This window comes from Parus major, chromosome 1 (genome assembly GCF_001522545.3).
Source record: "Parus major isolate Abel chromosome 1, Parus_major1.1, whole genome shotgun sequence".
Classification (NCBI taxonomy): domain Eukaryota; kingdom Metazoa; phylum Chordata; class Aves; order Passeriformes; family Paridae; genus Parus; species Parus major.
Genome location: NC_031768.1, coordinates 81,359,970 through 81,382,028, shown reverse-complemented (window position 1 = coordinate 81,382,028; position 22,059 = coordinate 81,359,970). Strand labels below are relative to the sequence as shown.

Below are 22,059 nucleotides of genomic sequence, written 5' to 3'. Positions count from 1 at the left end.
ATCAAGGCCATATGGGCCATGCAGGGTGTGAGAAAGAAAGTCTAAGCTTTGCAATAAGCTTACAAAGGTTTCTAAGGGATGCAAGAATGTTGTTGCTGAATTTCTTTAGTGTTCTGTCGACATTCTGGGAATATGAAGCATGAAGCTTCTCCATCTTAAAGCACAGTTCAGCTTCTTTCTACATAAAAGGATTGAATGGAAGGCCAGATTTATCAAGATGTGGTTGATGCCGTGTGAACAAATACCTGTAAGGTAGCAAATTACCATTAAATTAGTTACTTAAATGATATAATTCACTGCACTTTTTCTGCATGTTATATTTTTAATTGTCCAGGATAATTAATTCCATAACCATTAAACTTAAAGGGATACAAGTTTATGTTCTCATTGATTTGCTCTCTCAGGCAAAATATGAAAGAGCAATATATCTTTTTATCATAGCCATCTTCATAACAGATAACATTGAAGGTTACAGGCACTTCTCATCTACTGTCTCCCAACTTACTTGTGCATCACTAGTTATTCATTGGACTAGAGTTTCCAAAGGTCACTGAGCAGAAAACAGAACACATGCCTCCTGGGTGATATTTTGAAAAGCACTTTATTTTTAACAGAGGTGTAAGTTATCAGTGCACATACTGCAGAACGAATGTGATTTGCACCTCCTGTACCCGTCAGGTGCGGATAATTGGTTATTCACAGTGCAGCGTAATATCAGTTAAAGGCTGAACAACAACAGCAAAAAGAGATAGAGATCTTAATGGACAATGTTTCAGTTGTTTTCTTGATGATGCTGTATCTGAGGCTTCTGATTACTACTGCTTGAAATGATCTGTCACATGTATCAGTGTTTTGTCTCAAAGGCAGGGTACTGTGTCTGCTGGTTTTTGTGTGAGATATAAAACACAAGTGATTGCCTTTAAATAGCTGTCATTTATGTCAGACTAAAAGCGTTTTCAGAAAAAAAGACATTCTCCATGTTGATTACCCATTTTCTTCCACAAAACTGCTTTTAGAAATTAGAGAGAAATCATCTCTCTGTATTTAATGGCAAAGCTGCAAAATAGATTAAGATTGCTACTGTTGAGAGAGAAAAATGTAGTTTTCCCATATCAAACAGCTGCTAATAAACATTAAATTTTGGTCTAGTTATTCAAGTCACAGAATTCTGCGTTCCCAAAACCATCAAAGACTTTCTTCATGAAATTTAAACACATTTTGAAGTGGTCAGTATAATGGAAAGATTTTAAAATGTAAAGGAAAAAAAAAGAAGGTTGAAGGTATTAGGGCAAAAGCACTCTTACTTGCCTTTATTTTAATAATAGAATGAAAGGAAAGGTGGTACTTCAGAGCACCTCCCAGTCTCTATATATACTATTACTTTAATTATTAGGAGCTCACCTTCATCCACAGGTGACCTCCTGTCACCTCATAGATTTGTGCTACCTATTCCTGAAGAGAGTTACTGGCTTTGGTATGAACCTTGACCCAGGGTGAAGAGATGTCCCCATCTCTTGGGGTAAAATAAGACTACTGTGTGCATGTTGGCAGAAAGTGTCCAGTGTGGAGCTGGAGAGCAGATCAGCAGGCTCCCAAAAATGCCAAGAACAAGCTATGCCAATGGTCTAGTGGGAAGGACAGTGGAGGGCTTGCTGAGCATCCCCAAGCTGCCCAAGACCACGCTGGGTATACCAGGAAGTTAACTGCAAGGTTACAGGGGGCTTTTGAGGAAAGCTTTTTTAATTATTTTTTTTTCTCTTTGAAATAATGTTATTCAGTTGTTTCTATTTAAAATGTTGTGCCCTAGTTTGCAGTTAAAAAATACTTGGGGATTTCAGATTAAAAGGCTTCCATGAGGCTTGACATAGATGATTAATTTGAGGCAGATCCACCTTAAATCTGTGATCAGCTCTGCTTCCAGGAGTTAAAGAAGTTGTAAGTACATCCCTGTCAGCCCTCTCTTAAGTGGATGCTCTTATCCTTTTACTCTTCAGTTGTGCCAGCCACTTACCAGGTACCTTCACTAATGTCTGAGCTCACTGTTAAATCATTTAGAGCTCTCAGAAGAGCACACTTGAATAACAGTTACAGAGTTAAGAGAAATCAAACAAATTCTAATTCTCTTACATGGGGGAAAAAAAAAAACAAACAGCTAGTTTAAATTCCTTTACATACTTCAGAGAATACATGAGATTCTCTGCTAATTTACCAGCATAAAATACAGATCTGGGTGTAGACTACGACTTTGAGATTCATAAAAAAACTACAGTGCTCAAAAGCACACAAAGACAAATTCTTGAAAATAAAATATTACCTTGCTCTAGCTTGAATATGAAATACATTTTAATAGGGAAGCTACGTAAAATAATTCATATTAGTTCAGCAATGTTAGTCTTCCATTACTGAAGGACTTGAAAAAGCCATACCCAGCACTATCAAGAGACTGCATTGCATTTGTAAATCAAGTGGTCAGGGTAAGAGATGATCAAATAGCCTCTGGTGCAAAGCCTAACCAGCTTTCCTAAGCTGGAGGAAAGTTTTAATTGATTGACTCCTTGGTATAAGTGCTGTACTTGGAGACAGATGTTGAAGAGAGTATTTTAATAGAGGTTGGAATATCAGGCAATATGAATACTTACCCTGAAGAAAAGTTAAGGGAGACAGTGGGTCACTTAACGATTCATATTGTATTCATGCTGAGTTCAACATCTGAGTTCAGATCTCAGAACCTTTTTGCTCATCTAATATTGCCTGCTTTTTAGATGTTGGACAAAAAAGACATTCATGATTAGAAGAGCTGTTTTCAGTAGATACTTTTCATGTTCAGTATGTATTTTCATTTTGCATCTGAATAAAAGAAGAATGATACTTGTTTTTATGGAATAGACTGTTTGGAAAAATAAAATTCTGTCAACACTGTAATTAAAGACATCTAGTTCTCAGTGCATTTGTATCCTGAAATTGACTGACCTTGGTCAGCCAATCTGAACAGGTTGAGCTCTGACTGAGAATTTTCCCAAGGCTGAGACATGCATGATGGGTCTCCATTTCTTTTTCTTTTATACTCCTGTGAATTTTCTGGCCTATTATAACAATTCAGGTTACACTCAGAATGTCCCTGTCTTTTAATTAACCATATAGTTTTATAAAGTTTTTAGGAACCTGTTGTATTATTTCCTCCTCACTTTTTAGATTTCATTGCAGTTGTTGATTATCTTACTATAGCTGAGACAGGTATAAATGCTCACATAGCATAAGCGTTTCCTTAGAAAATCAGGTTAAATATATTCACAGAATCATATTCCAAAAGAGTAAATTTTCAGTGATGATTTATCATCTTGGAGTGTGCTAACTCTGATAAATTTAATTTTATATCTACCACAGGCTCTGTTCAGTGAAGAAACTAAATAGTCAACTCTGTCTCATCCTCTCCTTTGCCTTGATAGTTCAGTGACATCAAGCACCACCATGAGAAGATATAATTTTTCTACTTGGAGGTTATGGTTCTCTAAAAGATTGGGTTTCTGCATTTCACTAAATTGAAGAACTTACTCAAATCTTAACGAGAAAGTCTACAACTAGTCATAGGTGACTTTAGATTAGCTCAGTTGGTTAGAACGTTCTTCTAAAAACACCAACACCAAAGGTTGTGTGCTCAGTCCCTGTATAGACTATTCGCCTAAGAATGGGGCTCAGTGATCTTTGGGGGTCCTTTCCAACTCAGAGTATTGTGTGTGAACTTATGGCTTAATGGCTAAAATTTAAAAAATTATAAAAGGAAAAAATTTAAATTTTAAAAATTTTAAAAAGGAAGCAGTGGAAAAAGAAATCCTGTTACATTTCAGGAAAAAAAAATATTGCAGGCCTCAGGTCTTAATTATTTTGATACTTGTAAACCTAAGAAATTATCACTACTGTGTTATTAATCATTCTTTTTTCATCACTAATTTTCCATGTGAACAGGTAGAAGTTTTCAAAGATGTGAACAGCTGCATTCTACTGAACACTGAAGAACAGTGAGATTAGATTGTATCGAATGACACAAGTATTTTAATTTGACTTGATGTCTTATTCTTTTATACCCACCTATATATCTTGTTTTTGTAGAGATCACAGAACTCTAGAAGAGTTTGGGTTGGAAGGGAACTTTAAAGTCCATCTAGTCCAAGCCCCCTGCAATGAGCAGAGACAGCTTCCCCTAGATCAGGTTGCTCAGAACCCCATCCAACAGTGTCTTGAATGTTTCTAGGGATGAGGCATCCACAGTTTTTGTGGGGCAATCTCCTCTAATATTTCACAACGCTCATTGTAAAAAATGGCTTCTTTAGATGTAGGCTAAATCTACTTTCTTTTGGTTTAAAACCCTTGTCCTACATCTACAGGCCCTGTTAAAAAGAAGTCTCTCCACATTTTTCTTGTAAGCCCCCTTTAGGTACTGAAAGAAGCTGCATTAAGATCTCCACAGAGCCTTCTCTTACCCAGGCAGAACAACTCCAGCTTTCCTAGCCTGTTTTCACAGGAAAGGTGCTTCCTGATCACCTTTATGGTCTCCTCTGCATTCAACAGATCCACATCCTTCTTATGTTGGAGTCCCAGAGCTGGATGCAGCACTCCAGGTGGGGTCTCACCAGAGCAGAGTAGAGGGGTAGAATCCCCTCTCTTGATTATTGGCCACGCTGCTTTGAAAGCAGTCCAGGATACACTGAGGATATGTCCAGCTTCTCACCATTCAAGATAACTTTGCTTTTATGTCTGGGAACAAAATTTTTCACTATTAGTCAGTAGTGAATCATCTTTCTGCCTTTTTTTAAGGTCTAAGACAGCAGTTCATGCACCAATATGCTTTGACCTCTTAGGACTGAGACTGTAGGACACCACAGTGCCAGGAAAGTCCTCCTTTAATTGTTTCAGAAATAACAGAGTGGAAGGGAGTGGTCAAGAAATGGCCCCTAGGAAAAAGGTATTTTCAAAGTTGAAGAGCGTATGCCATAGATGCCTTTTGAGAGTCAAGAGTGCAAAAATCAATATCCAACCATCAGCAGCCCCAGTGGAAAAGTCTAGCATCTTCCAACAGGAGAAAGTAAATCTTTTAGAGTGTCCCTCAGGTACCTGATGAGCTCCACCAAACTTAAGAGTTGCTCTATGTTTATTTTTAAAGAACTGTAAATTATTTCTCCACGGTTGAAAGCTTTCTCTGTGCCCTTAGTACATTTCTTCTTTGATAGGCTTTGCCTGCTTGCTTCTTAGGTGGTAGTTACTCTTGCAGCCTCAGACTGAAATAAGTTTTAATTCACAACCAGAATCCTTCTTATTGACTAGTTATACCACATTCATAGTAGAATAGTGACCTATAGGTGTTTATTGCTCGAAACCTTACCCACAGGATTCTTTTTTTCTGCAAGAGGCCTACAAAAAGAGGCAGAAGTGTTCACTTATGGTACTGAGTTATCAGCAAAAAGAAAACAAAATTCCCATCTTTTTCATGTTTGTTCAAACAGTTTTAAATACTAATCTGTTGTGTGTCCATATAGAGTCTCCATAGTGTATTTCTCTGTGCATGTATAAGACAAAGTTCTGTGAAATAAGAAATTAAGAAAGATCCTTGAAAATATGTGTGTAGTGCATGCAATCCCGATGCAGGAAATTCTGTTCCGCATTTTAATTCCGATCACATCTTAGCTTAGAGTTGAGACTGATGGTCAGTTGTGTCAGTGGCTGTTGTTCACCTTCAGGGAGGTTTGTAAGTGCTGGAAAAGCTCTGCTACCTGAATGCAATGGCTGAAGCAAGGTCTGTATTCTCCTTTCACCTCTTGTGTCCTACCAGGTCTTGCCTTGACCTGAGGCTGTGCTGGAGTGATCAGTGAAAAGAAACTAAAGGGGGCTGGTGTGAAGTCCTGCTAATGGGACATTGAAATACCAGGTCAACATTTTCCAAAACAACTGCAGAATTTGGCTATTTTAGTTCAGTGACCTAAATTAAGATTATTTGGAAGAGTCTGTTTTTTTTTTTTATTTTACCTCAGAGCAGCCATAATTTGGTACCCAAAATATAACTAATCACTGGAAAACTTCGTTCTTATTCTGTCAGGGAGTCATTATGCTGAAACTATGCCTGGTTATAGAGCTGTACTAGATGTCTTGTGGGGGCCTGTTCCACCACTGTACCTGTGTGGTACAGGTACAAAACGTGCCAGTCCAGAGTGTGCATGGAAAAGCAGAGGAGCTGGGAGAGGATGGCTCCTACCTTTTGAGAAACAGAGGCTCCTGCCTAATGTTCTTAGCTGTCATCCTCCACATTCAGTGTCTGGGACTGGAAATCAGTAAGCCCACATAACTGTCTTACTGAAGATGACTGCAAATGAAGACTAGGAAGTGAAGGAACAGCTCTTAGATGTTATACCCCTCTTAGAGGTGGGAACAAACTATTTTTACTTATTATTATTGCTAGTAGCAATTATATGGCTAGGGAGCATGACAAAATAGAACTGCTGCAGCACTGATAGTATCCTGGAAACAGTGACAGGACTAGGAGAACTGGTCTTATCTCCAGAGAGTGATATCTGGAGTGCTTCAGAATACATGCTGTCAGAAGAATTTGAGTTATCTAGCAAAAATGCTAAGAAAGCCAGTGGCTTTCCCTTGAACCTTTGTTTGTAGGATTTGCCCTATATTTCATAATTGCTAGAGCTGTGCAGAGGGTACATCCTTTCCCTGCTGTGTAGTGGCAGCACTTCTCATCCCAGTAGGCATGTCAGGAAATCTGCAAAGCTGTGAAAGGGGAGATGAAGGAGAGGAAAAGGCTGTAAGTGAATAGGGAAAAAAAAACTATTACACTGTACTTAGGAAAAGCTGAAATAACATTATAGATTTAGCTCCCTCTGGTTGCCTATCAAAGAAATTGTTATTTTCATATTATTTTCTTAGAATTCTGCTTCTGAATCTAAATGTCTGAAAAACACTTCATGGATGCTTGCTTGGATAAATCAGAATGGTGTATTTCTTTGAATGTATCACTGAAATGCCATTTAAACTCCTTTAAGGGCATTTTTTCAGTGATGGATGTCTCCACCCATGCATGTGTGGTAGCTTTATATTTCAAAGTTAAGAAATACATAGCTTGGATTTACACCTGATGTCTCAAGCTTTCCAAGACAAAAACTAATTGCATTACTATGGATTAATTAGGCTTTTATTCATTTGTATATGTAATTTTGAATGTTTATGTATCCACTGATTCATACAGTACATTTCTGGGTATTTCTTCTGAGGGATTCACAGTTTCTTTCAATGAGTCCTCAGGTCCAGGGAAGATTAGGATACTTTTTTTGTTAAATCAGAAACTTTAAATAACTGAGTATTTTGTTACAAAAGCTCATTATGACATTTTGCTTTCAAAATAATTTTAAGCTTTGACAAATGCTCAACCAGACAAAGAAAACTGGAGGTTGTTTGCTATATATTTTTTTTAATGTAGTAAGAGTCACTTGACACACTGAGCTGTTCTGTTCCCAGAGGAGTAAATTTCATTCTCCAATATATTGAATCACAAGCCTGAAGTTACTTAAACTCTGCGTTGAAAACTCATAGGGAACTTGTTCAGGGAGAGCACATCAGTTGAAAATAAAGACACTAGAAAGAAGACACTAATACAATACTACAAAGTGTTCTCCAAGTGACAGAAACAAAATAAATCAACTGCAGGGAAAAAATGCATATATTCCATATTAAAACTGAAGAAAAGTTGAGGAGTTAATCATCATTTATGTAAGAGTTCAAAATCTACCTTTGTGAGTATAGGAAAAAAAACATTATTCATGTTTATCTCTATTTGAATCTTATACCTTTAACTGTGCCAAGATCACCAAGACCTTGAGTTACCTATTATTTGAAAAGGTACTTCATGCAAATCATAGCTGCCTTGAGGCAATCTTCTGCTGCTGGTTCTTTTAAGTTATTATTATTATATTGACATTTTATTTTTCAGGTAATATCACCCATTTATTGCTTTTGTCTGATTTCCCAACTCACTCACTTTCAACATACAGTTTTCAGGGAGTAATTCAGCTGCTTTTTTGTATTGTTTATAACTTTACATGAAAATTGCCTTTACTTCAGATGAACCTATTTAAGATGTGGCCTTTCAGTCTGTTTGTTATCTGTAGTTTGTTATCTCACTTCTGTTTGGTGTTTGGAAAGTGAGGGTTTAATATAGGCAGTTTGTGAAGCTGCTTGACTGTGAAGTCAAATCTACAGAATACTGCAGTTTCAGAAAGGAATACTTAAGTGTGCAGTAGATAATAATTGGTCTAAGGGAAAAAAAAGCTTTGTACAATGAAACAGGGCTGCCTTTGGTGCTGTATTCTCATCCTCCAGTCTGATAGAGGAGATTTTCCCCCTCCAGCTTCATTTTTCCCGATAATAATTTTGCAGGTGCTTAAACCAGATTTAGGGGTGTTCTCAGTGCTTGGATTGTGCCCCAATTTTCAGGAAGTGCAAGCAAATATTCGTTATGCTTCACACAGTTTGACTTACCCAAACTGGCATTTTGGAACAGTCTGACCAGGAAAACAGTGGAATCACCATCCCTGAAAACGTTCGTGTGTGGTACTTCAAAGTATCAGTGGGAATGGTGGTATTCAGTCAAAGGTTGGACTTGCCAATCTTGGAGGTCTTTTCCAACCTTTATGATTCGATGATTCTGTGAAAAAGCCTGCTAAGTGTAATCTAAGTGTACCACCCAAGGAAACCTGAAGTGTCCCACCCTGTGGTACACCACATCAATCAGCACTAGTCACTAATGAGCAGAGCTGCAAGTCTGACTTCCCAATAAACATTACAGTTCTTAACAGAATTTTCTGGAGCACTTGTGGGAGCATATGTATAGACTAAAAATCAGCTTTATGTGTGTCTGAAATGCTGTCTTTTCCAAGAAAGTATGTAGGAATCTTTTTGCAAAAAGACTGACAAAGCAGTGCAGGAAAAAAAAAAAAAAGAGCTACAAAACATTTGTTTGACTCAGTTTTCACTTAGTTTTGCAGCTGTCATTGCCAAATAGCACGTAGATTTAAAATATGTACATTAAAGTAAATGGGGAAAATGAACCTCAGTTTACCAGTAGAAAATGACTCATTCTGGAAATGATAATAATCACCTTGCAGCAAAGATGGTCATTTTCAAGCCAGGACTTTAAAAAAGGCATCTTTGATGTATTGCATTTGTCTCTTAGGAAAAATAATGTTTTTCATTGCAGAAAATTGCTTTTCATTTTTGTTATAATTTAGAATCAGTTGTAATGCATAAATTAGGGCTGCACAACCTTGAGAAATCAGTATGCCATTTTGGTGGGGAAAGATATTGCAAAGATGTAGAAGAATAAGGGGAAAAAAAATGCTGGATTACCCAGACTGAATTCCACCACTGCCATTGCTGTGCACCTTAACACATTATCCCAATAAAAAAATTCAGATTTGTTCTTTGGATGCAGCATTGCAATTGTTTCCTGTTCATAAGTATTTGTATTTGAAGCAGTCACCAGATCATTTGTCTTCAACTCAGAGCTACCACTTATAGCTTATCTTTGGCTCTGTGAAGGGAAGAAAAGCTTTTCCTTGTCATAAGAGGAATCTGACATCCTTTTTTGCGAAGTAGTTCTGCAGGATCAATGGCCCACTTTGTAGCATGTGAAAGTTCTTGGAAATTGTATAATGCAGACTATTCCAACTCAATTTTTTCCCTGTGTTTAAAACTGAAACTAGATGTCAAATGGATAAGGTAACTCCAGGTATGCAAAGCAATAAGTAGATGAAAAGCAATTGCATGCTGCTTATGCATGTTTTATATTGCAAGATATTGCTTTATGCTAAGAATTTGACCTAGCTGGTGAGACTCAAGCATGGCTTGGAAGTCACCTTATGCAGCTTAATGTGATATATGAATTCTGACAGAATTCTATGCATAGTTTATTTTTTGAGTGCATTTAAATTTTGCAGAGTTTATGTTGGGCCACATTTCCTGTACCTCACTTGCAAAGGAGAAGAGAGCTGCTGGTAGCAATGTAATACAAAGATGGCCATTAACAGAGGTTACACTGTACTGGAAAAAAACCCAACCAATCAAACAAACAAACAAAAAAACCATGCCCCACCCCCAAAACAAACAGCAAAAATAAATTCTGGGCTTGTAACTTTAATCTTTGCTAATACTGAATAGTGTTTTAAAATGAAAATATTTGTCTTAACTGTGAAGAGGATGATCATGCACTTTGTGTCTCCATTGTATTTTATGATGGGGGAAATGTTGAAGCACAGAAAAGCAGGCCAACTGTAAAAATAGAATGAAAACATGCATGTCTTAGGATCTGTATTCTAGTAGCCTACTTTTTGAAGTCCACTTTGAAAAGTGCACATTGAAGAGTACCTATTATGTTATTATCAAGGACCTTAATAGTACTGCAAAATTTACGTATGTTTAGGAAATATGAGAAAGAAAATAGCATTTTGATGCTCTTCTAATGTCCCTTGAATTTTTAAGATGGCTAAAATATATGCACATACTACTTGTCCATCCAATACTTATTTAGGAATGATAATAAATATTTGAAAAATAGATATTTTTATTACATTTCCAAAGCAGAAGTAAGACTGCATTACACAGTGAGGTATTTTTACATATTTTTTTTTGTCAATAAACATATAATTAAAGCACTGAATATTGAAATCTTAGTTGGTTTTTAAGCAAGGAGAAATGCAACTTAAATGAATATGCATAGAGATTTCATATTAAACATTGTCATGGGAAATCTAGAGATCTATTGTTATAATTCAAGTGGAAGGAAGGTCTTTCTGGAGGGAAGCTTAGAAAGTGAATTTGGCTTTTTCAGGTGTACTCATTATAATTTGGCTTAGGAAGAAATGAGTGAGTTAAGATTTTGTGTGTGTGTGTGTAGACCTAAAAAAGAAAAATGTGACTACTACATAGACCTAAAGTAACAAAGGCCATTAAAAATCAATGTCTCCCCTGGTTTTCCACCTCCAAACAATGCCATTGCTCATTTCTCCCAGCAGCAGAGAAATATCCATCAAAACAGGCTGAGAAAAACCATGATCTTCCTGAAACTTGAGCACTATTTTAATTATGTGGAAGGAAATCAGAGGAATTGAGATACAGCAAGGACCCAGTCTAATGTAACTGTGTAGGAATAAATCCCAGAACTATACTTAGTTATGAGAATGAGCTAGGCCTTGATTTTCAAACCTGATTTCTAAAGGAGTTAGCTGAACAGCATCTGCACCTGTTGTGCTGAGTTTTCAAAAGATATTTGAGTACTGAAGAAATTTGAACATACTGAGAGAGAGCTAACACACAGGTGATGTTTAAAAAGGGTAAATGGATGGAGTGATTGGTCACAGAGTCTGTGTAGGTTGGAGGAAAAGGACTGCAAGGCTGTTCTGGGTAAAACACTCGTATTTTACACTGGCTGAGTCTGAAGTCATGTGTCAAGAAAGAAAATGCAGCCTGTGTGTGAAATCAAGGACTCTCAAAAGCAATGAAACTGAAAGAAGTCCTGGGCCTTCTTGGCTGTTCATCAGCCAAACACGGATTTTTAGTCCAGTGTTGTAACCAAAGGTCTGGTGAAGACCTACTGTGCATAATAACTGAGAGCTGTAGAATGGAACAGGTTTTGGGGTGTGGAAAACAACAGAAATTGGCAGCTGATGTGTAAAACTTTTGGAATTTTTTCTTAATTCTACCTGAAAAGGACACTGATAACTGAAGTGTCTTTAGGGGAGACCTTGAGAGTTATTGTGACCTTTGAAAACACAGTGAGAGACACAGGTACCTTCATAAATTTATTTTCTTGGGGGAGGAGATTAAGAGGTGGCTTGGTCAGAGAAAACATACATTTAAATGAGAAATAACCTTTAAGAGAATGTTCTTTATCCTGTGTGGAAGGCAGGATAGACAGGAGCTGATGGTTTGATGTTGAATTTAGACCCGTTGAGACTGGACACAAATATGTTAATAGGTCAGCAATGGCAAGGGAGCAGGACTGGATGAAAGCTTTAGGAAAGGCAGCTGATAAAAAAGGGCAGAAAAAGAGCATATTAAAAGTACTAAGAAGGAATGAATTCTAATTCAGAAGGGGTTGTCAAACACTAACTGATCTGATAAAGGGCAAAACCAGACATTTTGGGAAGGATAGGGGACACAGCAGGATGTCAGTGGTGAAGATCAGGTTCAGCTATGTTGGTGTATATAGATGACACGTAGCTGTGATTGTGGCATATTCTTAAGGCATCAGCAAGGCATACTAAATGCTCTAAAACAACATACCAGCCTCTGCTGCCATCCTTCTTTTACAAGTAGAAGACATTAAGTAAGGAAGGCATTGAAGCTACAGTTTTTGTTTGAAAAATAGAGTTCTCAGGGAGTGCAAGGAGACAGATGTGTGCTCAGTTTCTATACAGGTGGGAACTGCAAGCCTATCCTGGCTTTTGTCTCCTTTTTGCAGTAATTGCTCTTCATTAGAAAGAGACATCGTGGAATTAAGTGGTATTTTTCTCCAGAGAGGATTTAACTAGGTCCTATAGCCTATATTAGGCAGGAGTTCAAGGTAAATGATCCAGTTGTGTCCTCTGTCTTAGATTCTAACTTTTAGGCATTGATTATGTACTTGAACATAATTATAAAGATAAATTTTTTTCAAAACTATATTTGCAAATAAAATATATTTATCTCCTTGTTCAGTGGAACAGAGTATTTCAGGTGCTATAGCATAAGCACTGCTGTTGAATGTTACCATTTTAGTGGGGACCAGAGTCAGTAGAGGCCAGCCCCACAAGTTCTTAATGTTTACCAGATGATACATCAGAGCATCATCACTGGAAAACATTCTTCCATAAATGGAGGCTGAACTGTGTGTGGCTGAAGTGATTTCTTAATAGATTATTTAAACTTTCAGGAAAAACTTTAGTTTTTTTTCATATCTGCTCAGAATTTAGTGGAGGAGGGATAGAATATAACCATAATGTATTTGTCAAAAGTACATGTTCACTGAAAACAATTGCCAAGAAAAAGTGGTTGAAATAACACACACTTGAAATAAACAAAACTTGAAATGAGAAATAAGCATTAGACAAAAGCAGCCTACATGAAGAGGAAATAAAAACAATAACAGCTGTTATGGGACACAAATGTATGCTTTGGAATTTGACGGATTTTCATTCCTATTATAGTATTCTGCTATGCTTAACAAACATTTTGCTTTATTGTATTATCTCAGGTAAATCTACTCCCTAGATACTGTGACCAACTAGCAAAGGAGATTTATAGACACAAAAGCTCTTGGTTCACTGATAAACAGAGTGCAGGAAAAATGCAGAAGTCAAATTGAATAATGAAGCACTACAGAGAACTCAACCACATTAACTGTTTCTGAACAGAAATGTGCAATACACTGTCATGATGCTAAATATAGTCAATATATTCCAGTATGCCACAGACTCAATGTTAGTTTGAGGTTCATTGTAAAGCAACATATTTGAAGTAAAACCATGTCAGAAATACACAAAAAAAATGCCTAGTTGTCAGATTTGCAGTGAAAAACAAAGTCATGACAGGGTTGATGGGAAACAAACAAATAAACAAAAAAAATTCCATACCAGGTGGGTTTACTTGCAGGTGAATTTTAGACTTCACAGAGATCTACAGGAGAGAAGGGGTTTATCGAGGAACTGAATAGCAAACCATTATTTTTAATTAAGTTGAAAATGGAACTAGAACTGTAGACATAATTTCTAAAATAGCAATTTTATCAAAATATCAATGGGCCCAAATCCTTTCTCTATCTTGAAATTTTAAAAATATTTTCTTATTTAGAATAATAAAAAATACCCTTGAAAATACCATCAAAAAGCAAATACTTCTATTTCCATTGATGATTTTTATTTTGTTCTGGTTTTACCTTTATCTTACTAATGCCCTAGCTTTCATAGTTCTTTAAAATTGGTGATAATTGCTTTCTTCCCTTTGGAAAACGTAATTTTCTTGATGATGTTACAGTGTAATAATTACCTATATAATTAACTTTAAGTAAAAATCAAAGTTCTGCATCTGTGAAGATACCTGGTAAAGTTGTTATCAGAATTAGCGAATGTTGTTCGGGTTTTTTTGATCAGGTTTGTAAGAAAAAAAAATAAAAAATAAAGGAGTGGTTCACAGGATAATGTAATCATGGATTCACTTCTCCACATTTGGGAGAGAGGGAGCTGACACCCTTTTAAGGTGGTATTTGTGGCTTATATTCATAAAGAGACTCGGATGGCCTAAACAGCCATATAGGTAAAACTCTAACAGAGCGCCTGATGATTTAGGCACTATGGGGTCTGTGTGCATGTCCAGTTGTGCTGCAAATGATACTGGGGATCTTAATTCCAGTCTTGTGCTTTCCTGTGCTGTGTCATAGTGCTGTGGTCATAGATCACCATCCCTTGTCTTTCAACTGGCACCACTGGTGAATGACCCCTTGTTTGGAATGACTTGAGAAGTTTAATTGCCCAGAGGTTCTCTGAACTGGCTCCTGTAATGGGGAGGGAAGAATGGACATGTGGTAGCTGTTACTGTCTCACCATTCAAGTGGAGATGTGGGTGATGGAGAGCTCTTTAATCTGGGAAGGAGCTATAAACACATTTTCCATTTCCTAAGGAAACACTTGAGTCCTCAGGCAACTTGTGCCTGTAGGATACTGAGACGCTTGACCCTTCCTTCCAAAGGAGCAAGTGGAAAGAGAAGCTACTGTGGAGTCAGAATTCCTGATTTTGAGTATTATTAAGGCAATAGATTAGAGGGAATTTGTTTCTGTAGCCTAAGGGCTTCCTCTGTTAAACTTTCCCAAGAAGACTGGCAATTTTTTAAGGGACTGCAAAGATATTTTTCATTATAAAAAAAATTTTGATCTAAAATCCAGATACAACACTAGGAGTGGGTACACAACTGGATCTCAGGTCCCATTCTATTTCAGCTACAATGGATTTCCTCTTCTTGAAGTGCTGGGTCTTTTTAGTATTCCAAATATTTGCTGAAATTGTTATTCAGGATGCTATTTATGATACTCAATTTACTCACTATTCGTCTGATATAGGGAAAGGAATGAGGCTTTGTTTTCATTTTGATATAGGATAATCCTCATTTGCTTCATTGCTAGGATACAGAAGTGTTTTCTGTACAGTCTGAAATTTTAACAGGTGGGTTTAAGTCTTCCTTTTTGACATATCTAACCAGAACACATTTGGGAGACAGTTCAGATTAATTTTAGAGTTTCTAGCACTGTCCAAGCGCTTTTGGGAAATTGTGTGAGTTGCTGCATTGATCGGAACAACTGATCCAAACCTCTCCTGCAACAGCAAGTCCTTTTAAAAGTGCACTGCAAAGCATTTCAGGGATTTGAAGGTCACAGTGTTTGCATCACAGACAATGGTGCATGCTTCAAAACAAAAGTGCTGCAAGGAAAGCATTATATCAGCTCTCTCTGGATGTAAGAAAGGGCAGCTTATCACCCTTATACAATATTTGGGATCTCTAATATTTACACTGTGGAAAACCCAGTCCTTGGACATCTATCATTTAATTAATTGATGTCAAGAATGATGTCAACATCAATTTGAAGAGCCTGCTGCAGAAAACAGGAGCTGATTTTGTAAGTTTTGCTTGTGGATTTTGAGACAACATCTTTGTTCTGCAAGGTAGGGTCTGAATTCCATGGAAGCAAGTTTGAAGGCATTAAACATAGACAATACTGAATGAAAAAGTAAGTCAATCCTAAATAATTTTTTTGTAACACTAAATTTTCTGACAAAACAGTTCATTGTTCTGGAGCTACTGAGAAAGAAGGCATTAACCCAATGAATAATTTAAAGCAGTGTGCAAACTTAAATGGATGAAGAAACCATTCTTTCTAATTATTTTGTTCTAGTGTCATATGGCAAAGACAAGTGCCTGTATCTTCCCTTCCCTTTCTTCTATTTTCATTTATTTTCTCTCCTTTCTTTCATCTTTGTAATGCATCAATTAAATAGTAAAGCACTCAGCAATAAAGCTTCCTTGAAACGAGCCTAGTGAGACAGCAATATTGTTTAACATGGAATTATAAGTAGCATGGCTATTAAACCTGAAAACTGACAAAACTTCATTATTCTTTGCTGCTGTTTATAAACCAGTGTCCTCTCATATTTGGAGTAGAGTGTGTTGGTGTTGCCTCCATCTTAAATAGCACTATGTAGCTATTTAATAAACTAAAGAAAGCAATCTAGAAACTGAAAATATTATGCAAATGAGATAGAGAAGTGGCAGCGTCCTGTACTTTTTGAAACTTAGAGAGGTAATGAAGAACAGTTTGCTGTTGTAGCTGCTGCATAATAAAATGCAAAGAAAGAATAAAGGTGCCCACTAGAAATTCTAAAGGAATGGGTAGAGAAGAGGAATCAGAGCATCATAGAAAACAAATGGCATGTTCATCTTGCTTTAGGCTCACACCCATAAACTGATCTAAAGCCTCATGAAGTCAATAAGAGGCTCTTCGCACTCACTAATGGATTTTGGATCTGGCCCTAACGAAGAGGGTGATACAGGCTAATTGCCTTACTTAGTCTGCTGATAGAGCTGATAGATGTAGTTTCATAAAAGCAAACAAGTCAAAATATTTTTACAGTTTTCCAGCCAAATATCTACAGAGTGAAGAGCTCCCAGAAACCACAGCAAGTAGAGGCTTTGTTCTGTCTTGATTTTGTGTTTCAATCAATAGCATTACTTGTGTATTTTTCATGTTTCTGTGCAAATATTTTATAAATAATACATTTAGCAATTTTTTTACATGTAAAATGGGAAAAATGGCCCATGGGTTATTTAGCTTTTATGCACTCAGCCTGTTTCTATGTATTATTGATTTCTAAAATACAGACTAATGTTAGTATAGAAATTATTTTGCCATCTGTATCACCTTTTGGACATTGCTATCCCCTTATTCTCACTGAATTTGGTGATGATGTTTCAATTTCAGTATTTCTGCTTATTAAGAGAGAGGGACTGTACAGGAGACACGGCTTCTCTGTTTGGAGGATGTATGGTGCTAATAACAGAATATACCCGAATTTAAATGACAATATATTTCTTTACCAGATTGTAACTGAAACAGAAAAATTTGGTAATATTTTATATCTCATTAATAAAGACCTCTGGGAATATCTGAATTTTGCAAAGAACTTAGGACCAAGTTGTTTAAATTAAATTTAAATGAAAATGTTTTTACTGATATTCTCTGTGTATGAGGGGAGAGTTCATGGAAACCAATGGAACAAAATTAGTCAGCTAAGTAGTGGCAGTAGACACTGAAAGTGGAGAAAATGCCTAAAGATTTTGAGTTTTGTGAATTAGTAGGAAAATAAAAAAGAGCTCTAAAGAAAGATCCTTAAGTGAAGGATAAGATACTTCTAAAAGAAAACTAAGAGTAGAAAATAGATTGGTCTGTTGCAAAAAGTATATCTGAAAGGTCAATGTTTAACAGAAAAGTGAGACTTAGCAAAAGTCAAGCTGAAAAAGATCTTTCATAAAAAGAAAAAAATGGAAATCTGAATAGAAGAGGAACAGGGAGTAAATTTTGAATCACTTTCAAATGAGATAAAATATTGATTAATTTTGTGCCACCTACAAACTAGTATTTTGAATCCTTATTTCTTAAGGACTCTAACTTTGAGTATGAATGAAGGACACAGTAGCAAATTATTTTAAAATAGAATACATGAGCAAGGAAAAGTTCAAGAGCCTGAAATTAGTTTAAGATGTGGAGGAAAGGTGATTTCCTTTCTAGAATTTTAAATAAACGGAATGAAGCATTTAATACATTCATCAAGGCAGTGGTCACACATTTGAAGCCGAATATAGAAAATTGGTGTAATGGGAAATTAAAAGCAGAGAAAATATGTCGTAGCCTATAGTAGCAGCTAAATAGCATGCTAAACTTAGAACAGCTTTGAATGTTCTTTCACATTCAGGTCATGGAAATAAATAGAAAGTTGTATAAAATTCAACACAATTTAGCAAAGCTAGATTGTACTGGAGTAACTTGATAGCTTTTTTTTGAACTAACTCCCTAGGAAAAGAAACCCTCTTCTCCCTTTCTTGACTTAAACATAGTAAGCATTGTGCTGGACCCTATGGGGATTAGTTAAAGAGCTCTGATGTAGATAGTAGCTGTTTATATGGGAGATGACAGGGATTGCTCTGAAGAGGTAAGGGTTGGGCTGTTATTAATGAATCCTTCTTGACGGTTCCCGAGATGCGCCCCGTTTAGTAACGATCTTAGCACAAATCATTTCTACTTGACGTACTCTGTGTCAGTGAAATTACCTGATGTCACAGCATTGGGAAAAGTTTTCAGTATGGGGAGGATGTAAGTGTTCTAAAGAGATCCGTGGGTAATCTCAAGAGTTGATGTAAAAGAAAGGTAATTAAATTTAATCATGCCAAGTGGTGTGTTAAGTACTGATAACTAAGAACAAGAACTTCTGCCTCATTAGCTCACAGAGGTGGAAAAGATTTTCATGAAGTAGTTTTGTATAACTAAATTAATCTTAAGTAGCGGTAAGAAAGGCAAACTGAAAAAATGTACAGTGCTACCCATATCAAAGGAGATGATTTCTGTACATATAAAGGGATATGAAAGTTATGTGCCAAAGTATCATTAGATCTATTGGAATACTGCTTTTGTGTCTGGTTTTCTGTGTTTAAAAGAGTTGATTTAAATGAAAAAATGTTCAGGAAATGGCTACTAGAATACTGTAGGTAGTAGGCTGGCATCTGAAAAGACTCTAAAACTTGTGCCATTACACCTAGAAAAGCAAAGTCTGAAACAAGAGATTATTATAATTTGTAAATGCAGTTGAGGGTAAAAACCAGAGAGGAAAGATAATTAGGAAGATTAGAGGAAATTGTTGACAGAATAACAAATCAGTCTGAATTGATTCTCTATAAATTTTAGCTGAAATTGAATAAAGTAACAAAGCTTTAAACCATTAAGCTTTCCCTCCAAACACTGACTTTATGGTGTAGTCTTCCAGTAAGACTAATTTCTGAAGTTTATTACTTTATACAGCTGTCTCCAGCATAGGGCTCAACTCAGAAAAACCAGATCTCTTCCTGTGATTCTGAGGAATGTGCTCACAGACAACACTGTAAGATTCCTGCTTTTAAAAACCTATCTAGACAAATAAATAGGGCTGATCAAATCCTCATTTGCATGCAGAATGCATCCTGTAGTAAACTGGTGCTCCAGGCCTAGACTGTGCTTTTGAAGCTACACCTGCTTCAGGTGCATTAAAGCATCTTCTACATCCCCCCTCAGGCTATGTAAAAAACACAGATGTCCTCTCTTGTCACCTGAGCAGGTGGTTGGATTATGCATCCCTAACTTCAGCTGCCCTTACCCATTCACCACAGCTGAAAAATGGGGCAGTACAATTTCCCTCTGGTGTTATGGTGAGGAGAGGAGCGAGCTTGTGGTGCATGCGGACTCAGTCTGAGCGCTGTGGTTAACACACCCCCACCAGCTCAGGACCGGGCTGAAAGACAGCGTGGGTGTATCAAACCATAGCTGGATGTGCCTCCTGAAGTTTTATTATGCTGCTCTCAGCACCTGGAAAGTGTTGTCTATTTCTGTGTTTGTAAAGTGCTAGGATAATCAAGTGCTGCTTCGTGACTAGCGTTCCTAGGGTTGGCATAACGCACCTGATAAATGAGTAAATTGTTGTTCATCCAGTGATGGATTCGTTTATATAAAGCTGATGAGATTTCACAGAACTAGTGATGAACCAGTGGTGCCTAGTTTTACAGTATTTACCTATAATTTCATTCCTGTTTCTTACATTGGAAAAGATGTAACAGCTCTGCTCTAACTAATGTTCTCTTTGGCATGCAGGTATCAGATGTGGGCTTTTCAGCTCATGCTGTTTTTCTAAATAGCCATTACTGAACTTGACAAAAGGAATATTTATCCTTGAACTATTCTTACCAAATAGTGAAAACACATGGCCCTTGACAAGTGCAGAGGCAGAGATCAAAAGGACATACATGTTGCTTCATTCAAATTCTTTCATATTGGACAAAAACATTATCTATTTTGCTTCCTAGTTTTCACTTGCATAGTTTTGGCTATGTTTGAAGATTCCACTTTAACTCCAGTCCTTACCTGAAATGAGAGCAAGGGATCAAATTCATCTTTGCCATTGATCATTCCTCTCCCCTGAAAAGGCAAATAGGACATCAATAGTTTGAATTGTGCTTCAGCAACTATGTATTAGTTATTTTTAAGGCATATTTCACATCTCTTACCTGTGCATTCTGTGTCAATCATTTGTTCTTGACTTGGCTTATTTTTGCCAGAGTTTTTATCCCATTGCTGTTTTCTTTCTGATCTATTAAATCCAAAACAAAATTATTCTTCCATTCATTGTCTCGCTCATCATCACCATCCCCAATGCTGAAGATAAAAGGAAATTTGTATGCCCAAAATTTTATTAAAGTCATTGAAAATGCACCAAATTTCAGTAGCAAGTAGGACACTTTTCCTTAGTTCTCATTCTCTTGTGTTCATTTAAAATTCTACTTCATGTGAGTAGAATTTATTTAATTTAATTTATAGTTCATTGCTTATTATACTAATGGTCAATCTTCTTTGGTTGTTTTCACTTTTTTTTTTTCTAATTCCACTAATTTTTTCTAATTCCAAGCAGAAAAGCAATCACATGTCAGAAATCAGATGTTGCAAAATGTCCAATTTTGAGCTCCTTAGCTTGAACAGATCTTTGCAGCTCTGTAAATGATAGGAAGTTACACAGTTTTAACACACAATTCATTGCAGCATATGACTGTGGGGCCACAGAAGTGTCACAGTGCACCAGGTGAGGCTGGAAGAGGGAGTGGGGAGGAAAGGGAGAAGAGTAAAAGCTCAGATCTGTTGATTTATGCATGGCGAGTATTTAATTCCAAGTCTTTTCCTGCAACTTCGCATACCCATGAAGAAAAGATGTTTTTGAATAAATTTCCTAAACCTTGGTGTTAAGTACTAGTAGGAACGCGTTGATTACCCTGGAAATCACTGATATCTCTTTTCACTGCTTCTGCCAAAACAGGGTTGCATCACAGTTGTGCTAGTTTTGCACTCAAATTAACAAATCTAAACCACTGTACTTGTGCTCTTCCAATTTGTGTTTGGCACCACTTGCTGAATAGCACATCCCATTGCTTCCCTGTGTTCACCCCTCTGGTTTTTTCTACCTCTGGTGTTCTATGCATCTTCTTACACTTGGACTGTAAACTTGTTTGGGATCTGTGTTTACGTAGCACTTAACAGAAAAAACCTAATTTGTATTACAGGATGTGTGAAAGCTCCCCAGTAGATATGGTTATAGCCCAGTTTCAATAACCCTTTCCTTCCCCAAATTACCCCTTTCCCCTAATGATCTTACAAAATAAAGGGAAGTCAGACATACAGAGGGACATCATGAAAGGTGGCAAACACCTAACACTGAACACTTCCGGGGGCAGGGTATCCACATCTTCTCTGGGCACAATGTGTCCAGTGCCTCACCATCTCTCACTGTAGAACCTCTTCCTAGTAGAAGCTAACCTGCCTTCTTCCAGTTTAAAGCTATTGCCTCTTGTCCCATGACTACATGTCCTTGTCAAAAGTCCCTCTCCAGCCTTCTGGCAGGGCCTTTTAGGTACTGGAAGACGCTGTAAGGACTCTATAGAACCTTATATTCTCCAGGCTGAACAACCCCAGCTCCCAGCCTCCCAACCTCTCCATAGGAGAGGTGCCTGAACCCCCTGATCATCTTTGTGGCCTCCTCTTGTCTTATTCCAGCAGGTCCATGTCTCTCCTGTGCCAAGGGCCCCAGAGCTGGATGCAGCACCCCAGGTGGGGTCTCTCTCACCAGCACAGAGCAGAGGGGCAGAATCCCCTCCCTCACCCTGCTCTAGCTGCTGCTTTGGATGCAGCCCAGGACATG

At 37.2% G+C, this 22,059-nt stretch overlaps 1 protein-coding gene across 20 annotated transcripts in view; it reads left to right on the top strand.

Annotated features, from left to right (window-relative positions):
• DLG2 (discs large MAGUK scaffold protein 2) overlaps positions 1-22,059 on the top strand; it is a 986,158-nt gene that overhangs the window by 621,306 nt on the left and 342,793 nt on the right. The gene's annotated exons all lie outside the window — the stretch shown is intronic.